The sequence below is a fragment of the Gobius niger genome, assembly GCF_951799975.1.
Source record: "Gobius niger genome assembly, chromosome: 3".
In the NCBI taxonomy this organism is placed as follows: domain Eukaryota; kingdom Metazoa; phylum Chordata; class Actinopteri; order Gobiiformes; family Gobiidae; genus Gobius; species Gobius niger.
The window spans coordinates 9,438,251-9,446,861 of NC_136854.1; positions in this window are offsets into that span (position 1 = coordinate 9,438,251).

Sequence of the window (8,611 nt, forward strand, 5' to 3'; positions counted from 1 at the left end):
TCCTTTAATTAACAGAACACATCACACAATGATGAAGAGCAGGTTTCGTCAGAGCACACATTAAAACTCAAAAAGTGCTACCAGATGGTAATGAGCCATGTCAGGGCTGTGTACTTTCCCCTTGGCTCTTCTCCCTGTATACAAACTGCTGCACCTCCAGTCACCACCCTCATCGGGCTCATCTCGGACGGTGATGAGTCAGTCTACAGGAGAAAGGTGGACCGGCTGGCGTCCTGGTGCAGCCACAACAACCTGAAGCTGACCGCCCATAAGACAATGGAGATGATCGTGGACTTCAGGAAAGACACAGCCCCACCGTCCCCCCCTCGCCCTGACAGACTCTTCCATCTCCATCGTGGACTCCTTCGGTTTCCTTGGAGCATCAGATCCCTCATCAAGAAGGCCCAGCAGAGGATGTTCTTCCTGAGACAGCTGAGGAAACTTAAGCTGCCGACCAAGATGCTGGTGCAGTTCTACACGGCCATCATCGAGTCCATCCTCACCTCCTCCATCACCGTGTGGTTCCCCGGCGCTACAGACCGGGACAAGCACCGACTGCAGCGCATTGTGCTGCTGCTGAGAGGGTGATTGGCTATAAGCTCTCACCTCTCGAGGACCTGTTCACCTCCAGGACCCGGAGGCTTGTTTGTCGGATCACTGCTGACCCTTCTCACTCTGGACACAGACTTTTCACCCCTGTCCTTTTGTCCCCTCCGCCATCAGACTCATGAACGATAACAAGACCTAACAACTCAGTGTCAGAGTCATGAATGTAATAATAATTAAAGCCGCGCGCGGCGATAAAGGCCCTCGCCCCTGGCGCACTCCCCACTCGCTCTCATCCCTTGCGACCCCCTCCGCTCGCTCTCATCCCTTGCGACCACTCTTCATCACACTAGGTCCTTGCAAGCCCCATGATTGAACTCGCTCATTTTGACGCGAAAATCCCTATTAAGTTGCATTATTCTGCTTTATATGCGAAAGTGCCTTTAAGTTGCATTACAGTTTATTATATGCGAAAGTCCCTTTAAGTTGCATTACAGTTTATTATATGCGAAAGTCCCTTTAAGTTGCATTACAGTGCATTTTATGCGAAAGTCCCTATTAAGTTGCATTACAGTTTATTATATGCGAAAGTCCCTTTAAGTTGCATTACAGTGCATTTTATGCGAAAGTCCCTATTAAATTGCATTACAGTTTATTATATGCGAAAGTCCCTTTAAGTTGCATTACAGTGCATTTTATGCGAAAGTCCCTTTAAGTTGCATTACAGTTTATTATATGCGAAAGTCCCTTTAAGTTGCATTACAGTTTATTATATGCGAAAGTCCCTTTAAGTTGCATTACAGTGCATTATATGCGAAAGTCCCTTTAAGTTGCATTACAGTGCATTATATGCGAAAGTCCCTTTAATTGCATTATAGTGCTATTGTGAAAATCCCTATGTAGTGGCATAATTGTGTTGTAATTGCAAAAATCACTATTTTGTTGCAGAAACTGTAACAACTGTTGAAATTGCAGAAACTCTTAAAACTGTATAAACTGTTAAAATCACAGACAGACCTCACTGTATCATAATCCTATTAAAATGCCGGCAAGAAAAGAGAAAGCATTAGAAAAGTGTCACAGCCATATTTGAACCAGCAACCTCCTACACCAAAGACAAGCACACTATCACTGAGCTGCAGGTCCATGGTAGTTGGACTGTGATGTGTGCTACTTTTGTCTAAGTTATCGAGCAGAAGTTAGTTCCCAGCATCCCACTGGAGGGGAGAGGTAGCTTCAAGTCATGCCCCCCCCATACATTTCCTCGATTGTTTTCAACATTTTCCCTAGTGTTGCCTCAATTGTTTTCCTACGATCCCCCCATTTCTAGCTCTTTAGTGACGCATATGAAAGCGTTTTTCATGAGAATGGGACCGTAGGTGCGGTTAAAAAAAAAAAAAAAGAGCAAAGGTCAAAATTGACCCAGCAATCTCATGGTTGGAAACCCAATGCACAAGCAATAACGCTACACAGGCACAGCAAATCTTATGAAACGTGCTGTTATCATGTGACAATGTGTGCAGTGGCCCATGTAAAAGGTGAAAGCAATAGAAAAGTGTCAAGGCTGTGTTTGGACTAGCAACCTCCTTCACTTGAAACATGGGCCTGTTGACAGCTTGGCTTATTTAAATTCCCAGGCTGCAATTTTGTACCAGCAACACACTGGAGGAGAGGTTTTTTCCCCGTTTTTAATGAGTGTGGGACCATAGGCAATGATTCATGTTCTTACCGGAAGGTGTTGAGTCCAAAAGAAAAAGGAAATTAAAAACAGCTTAGGTTGGGATTTGATCCAGCAACCTCCTGCACACTAGCTCAGCACTCTACCAATGAAGCTACTCAGGTTGAGTGAACTTCTAGGAAACGTCCCGCAATCATGTGTTTTAGGCTGTGACAATGTGTGCAGCGGGCAATGGAAAAGGTGAAGGCAATATTAAAGTGTCAAGGTTGTGTTTGGACTAGCTACCTCACTTGAGACAACCATGCTATCACTGAGCTGTAATTCCAAGCAAACATGGGCCTGATGACTGCTTGGGTTTTCTAAATTCACAGGCTGAAATTTGATCCCAGCAACACACTGGAGGGGTCATTTCCATGTTTTTAATGAGTGTGGAACCATCGGCGACGATGCATGTTCTTCCCAGAAAGTGCTGAGTCCAAAAGAAAACAAAATGAAAAAGAGTCAAGGTCAGAATTTGATCCAGCAACCTCCTGTACACTAACCCAGCTCTCTACCAATGGAGCTACTTAGGCTGAGAAAAATATAGCGGATGTGAAATAAATGTCATGAGAGACTCCGCACTTGTGTGTTTGCAGGAAATGGATTAACAGCTTAGAAAATAATATATTGTATCATTTTGTAATTGGGGTAAATTCCTGGCTGCCCAAAAAATCGTTGAGAGGGGGTTTCAGCCCTGCAGCACCCTCGATATTGAAGCAATTATTTGGTAAGACCCATATAGTATGAGGAACACACAGAGAGACGGACAGGAAACAGTCGAATTGAACTTCCTGTGATGGTACAGTTGAGAAAAACGTGAATTTGGAGGCAAAAACGTCCAAATTCAAGCTGATGTCTGTGACAGAGGGGTAGTATAAGTATATACGAGTCCAAAGGTGTAGTTTTTGTGAAGAAGGGGGGAAATGTGGAATACTGGCGAATTTCAGGAGAAACTCTGACAGAGGCCAACACGCTGCCAGGCTAAGACCTCTGGCGATTTTCACGGAGGATGGGCGGGCCACTTACAAGACATTTAAAGGACTTTTTGGCGATAGTCAAGTCTGTGGAAGATATGAGGCTTTGAAATTTGCTGAAAATGGCCTCTCAGTTGCGGCCTTGTCATGACCACGCCCAATAGTTTAAAAAAAATGTAGTTGATGATTTTGAAAGCCACATGGGTTTGGGACATGTTGGCCAAAATTGGGGGCTTTCCATTGAAAACTCGGGGATCAGGAGCCAGAAGTTCAAGAGGTACGATTTTGAGGTTTTGAGGTTCGGGCCAAGATGGCCGACTTCCTGTAGCATTTAGGGCGGGGTCATAATATCATTTTTGACATGTCCTGACGTGGTCTATGTCCCTGGCCAATGTCACTTTTGTACGATGATTTTTTTTGCGACCACTCCTCCATTGGGTCAATGTAAACCGCCTGTTTGAGGGGGCGCCACAGAGCCAACTTTTATTATTCTCTCTCGCGAACCCCACCCAAAATTAGAGCTTGCGGAGCACTACGTTTTGACCCCTGTTACTTGCGAATCGGTTCACGTTTGCTACGTTAATTCTTGCGTTTTCGTCCCCCGTTAACGGTTTTAATTAGTCCCTCGCGGGACACTGCGTCCACACTTAGATCTGCTGCTAACACATCTGTAAATACACTCACGCTGTTGCTCTATGTCAAATTGCTGTTGCCATAGTTTTTGTAGTTTATTATTTATCTAAGTTATGTGTTAAATGTTTCATGTTGCACGATTGAACCAAAAAAAAAATCCTAGTTTGTGAAAATGGCAATAAATACTATTCTGATTCTCACATGGACATAAGTGACCGCCCATACAGGAACATAATAACATACATTACAGAGAGTACTTGCTGCAAAGCCATAATGGAATCTGGGATCATAATGGGGTACAATGACTCAGTCTACTGAATGTAAGAGTTGCTGAATAGTACACTGCGTTCCAAATGATTATGCAAATTGTATTTCAGTCTTATAAAGGTAAAAAAAAAAGAAAGAAAAGAAAACAGAGAACAGCTGCTACAAACAGCAAACAGGTATTTGAAGCTGCTGGTGCCTTGGGAGTCTCCTGAACATCAAGGTGTAGGACCCTCCAGAGGCTGCATAAACTGTTTATTGAAGCTCATGAACAGAAACGGCTGCAGTGGCTCAGAAATAAATGAAGACTCATTTTTGTCTTGTTCACTGATAAGGCCGTGTAACCCTGGATGGTCAGATGGATGGAGTAGTGGATGGTTGGTGAATGGCCCCCATGTCCCAACAAGGCTGTGACATCAGTAAGGAGGGGGCGGAGTCATGTTTTGGGCCAGAATCATGGTGAGAGCTGGTCGGACCCTTTAGGATCCCTGAAGGTGTGAAATGACCTCTGAAAAATATGTGGAGATTCTGACTGACCACTTTCTTCTATGCTACAAAAAGAAGAGCCGTGCTTTCCCGAACAAGATCATCTTCATCATGACAACGCACCATGTCCTGCTGTAAAGAATACCTCTGCATCACTGGCTGCTATGGGCATAAAAGGAGAGAAACTCATGATGTGGACCCCCTCTTCCCCTGACCTCAACCCTATTGAGAACCTTTGGAACCTCAACAAGAAAAACATCTATGAGGGTGGGAGGCAGTCTATTTGATGCAAGTATTTTGAAGGTGGTATCACAGAAGGGCTCCTATGTTAAAATATAACTTGACCTGTTTAGATGTTTTTGATTGAAATTGCTTTTGAGTTCAGTAAATATGACCACCTCCTATCATTAAATACATATAGAGCCGGTACATGCAGAACTGTTTTGACTGTTTTTACATTGGTCTAACAAAAAGACGGCTCAGAGATCGCTTTTTGGAAAACCAATATGCCAACAGGACGGAGAATCCTAACTATCCGATGCTGCAATATTCAGTCTTTCAGTCAATGTAATATTAACCAACTCAAAGGCACAGGTCATTGACGTCATCAAAAACACTTGCAGAGGCGATGACAGACTCAAAACTCAACAAACTTATTGGATTGAAAGATTAAAAGCTTCAACTCATCCTGGCCTGAGCAAGGGTATTGACTTTTCAGTTTTCCTTAAAGGAATAGGCCACCGTTTTTACATACTAAGATATGTTCTTACCTCACTTTAGACGTGTTAATATATCCCCGTCTGGTCTTTGTCCGTGCGCTCTGCCAGGCAAACGGAGCACATACGCAGCCTCTCCCACATGTCACATAGCTCCAAAAAAGCTCACGATAGAAGCTACCAAGCTCTTCCACGTGTTCCCTATTTAAATAAAGTTACGTGAAGTGTTTTCATGCAAAGTATATTTACACAGAAATGTAACATGTCGATTTTATAAGCAAATAAAAAGGGGGACTATATTGTGAGGCGTAATGATACGAGGAGCACAGCGTCCGCGTAGTAACTCCTAAAGACTTCCCCCGCTCACTTCCGTCAATAACCTTTAGGAGTTACTGCGCGGACGTTTTACTCCTCGTATCATTACGCCTCACAATATAGTCCCCCTTTTTATTTGCTTATAAAATCGACATGCTACATTTCTGTGTAAATATACTTCGCATGAAAACACTTCACGTAACTTTATTTAAATAGGGAACACGTGGAAGAGCTTGGTAGCTTCTATCGTGAGCTTTTTCGGAGCTATGTGACATATGGGAGAGGCTGTGTATGTGCTCCGTTTGCGTGACAGAGCGCGCGGACAAAGACCAGACGGGGATATATTAACCCGGCTAAAGTGAGGTAAGAACATATCTTAGTATATAAAAACGGTGGCCTATTCCTTTAAGAGTGTTTCCTATCTGCTTCTCATTATGGTGTATTTTTTAGTGATCTTTGAATCTCCTGCCAGCAGCCATTTTCCTGCTGTTTTGCTGGAGGGGACGAGGCTCCTCCCATGTTCTCTTCCCACAGCTCCGGCCCTGCATGTATTTTAAATACTTCTATAAGAAACCCCTGGCTTTTGTTTGCCGCATTTATATATACATAAAAGAAGAAAGAAAAAAACGTACTGAAGGGGGAGTGCTCATGGGCGTGTCAGACAGGCATGGATCTTCTTAAAGAGACAGAGGCGAAATCGCAGCATCAGGAACAGTGTTGCTATGAGGGGAAATTATTTTAAGTTGTTTTTCATCTTTGCTGCGATTTCCAAACAATTTTGGGTAGCATAGTTATTTGAGTAAGCTCTAGAATGGTATATGTGCCTGAAAAAACATCATACCCCACCTTTAAAGATTTCTCACAGTACAACGTTCAAGGTTCAACTTTATTTCTGTCCCAAAGGAAATTATTATGCAGCAGGTGTCCACACATAAAAAAGCAAAAACAAACAAAAAAAACACAGTGAGACAACAATTTTGTTTGGGACAAAGATCATACAGTCACAGCATCATCAGTCCGGCTCTGGAGCTGAGAGACAATCAGCATAAGATCAAATAAAGCCTAATTTGCAGCAGCTTCACTGAGCAACATATGATCATTTATCTTCGCCACAGCCTCTGGAATAAAAGAGGCCCTGGCCCGACGAGTTTGAGTACAGGGCATTCTTAGCCTGCGTCCGGAGGGGAGCAGGTTAAACTCCTTATAAAGCGGATGGTCCGGACACTCCATTATCTGTTGGGCTTTACGTACAACCCTTTGGCTGTAAAGGTGATGCAGCTGAGTCTGCTGTGCACCAATAATTTTACCTGCTACTCTGACCAACTTCATCAGACAATTTTTGTTGGTCACAGAAAGAGCCCCAAACCAAGAAACAAAACATTATAATGATAAATCGAGGCTTTTTGTGCAATATACGATTATTGCTGCATCAGCATATCGTCATGTATCGAATCGTGAAGTACCCATAGGTCCCCACCCCTACTTGTTATGTATCTACTTGACATTCTGTGCAAAGTGCAATACTTTACCGGGAAGCTGCTCTGCTTCCAGCTGTAGTCAGCAAACAGCCTCTGGTCAGACAACAGGGTGAAATAATTTGTCTAATCACACTTTCATGGTTGTTAAGTAGCTTACTAATTATACCCTCATGAAGTGGCTCCTCTGTCATCATGGGACTCACTGATGCATGCTGGGATAGGGTCACATCATCACAAATATGTCCACAGTTTTCTCCAAAAATCAGACAAAATATAAGACAAATAATGCAGGAACTATTTAGCTGCATCTATTTGAAAGTAAAACACACCTTACTCCGAGCCTCGCCAGAGACATACGAAGCTTAGCTGATGTTCCTCAGGTGTTGTTTTACATATTTAAAGTCGGACAAGATGGAAATGACATGGTAATGATAACCTTATAAATGTATAGGAGGAATGGCATTTGAGCCTAATGTATGTTGATTAGCATCAACCACATTAGCATGATGTCAAAGCGTGAATTATTATGAATCATTACTGAATGTACAGGAGATGTTCAGTTCTTACTTTAGATTATAATGAATCTAAACAGAGGACCTCTGTCTACTGCAGGCTGAGAGAAAAGAAACATGTCTCTCCTCTCTGGAAGTGTGCTAAATGTGATACTCTCTGTAATCTTGGTAGGATTTTGTGTTTTGCCTATAAGGATTTTGTGAACAGAAGGACACTTGTATTATTGTTTGGCCCCTTGAATTTTTCACCACCACCAGGTCCACAATCAAATACATACAAATATTTTCTAATGTTTATTACCAGATTCATTCATGTTTTCTGTCTGTTTTACGAACAAAAGTGTCTGAAATGATTTCCACAGCTGGTCTGATGGAAGTAGATACAAGTCTCTGAACTTTTGGACAGCATGTGACTGTAGGCTTCTCTCTTAGTGTCCGTCTTCATTTTCCTCCCCTCCCACTTTGATAAGCAGCCAATTAATATTTTCTACTGTGTTTTTTTTCTGATGTAGTTTTACAACGGACGGTGTCAATCATTTTCATATGTCACCGTAGCCAGTGTCGGCCAATAGCGGAGCTGGCGATATTCTACAGTTATGTCCCAGGACATTTGATGGATAGAAGATTCAGGACCGTGAGGAGCGTACGACAGAAGATGCAGAAGAACGTCATTCATTCATTGAGTGGAACAGAGGAGCTGCAATGGAGGAGGACTCATCAGAACGTACGCAGCGCTGTTATTTCTGACCGGATCATTTGTCTGACAGTTTACAGCAGGGCTCTTCAATCACTTTGTTCACTGGGCCAGATTAACATGTTAATACAGAATAATAAAGAGCCTAATAATAAACTAGGGCTACTCAGAACTAAACCAGGATAAACCAGGGCAAAACATGATATATCAGGGCAAGGCCTAATACAGTATAGGAGAGTTACATGTGAGACCATTTCATCTCAAACAACATGACTA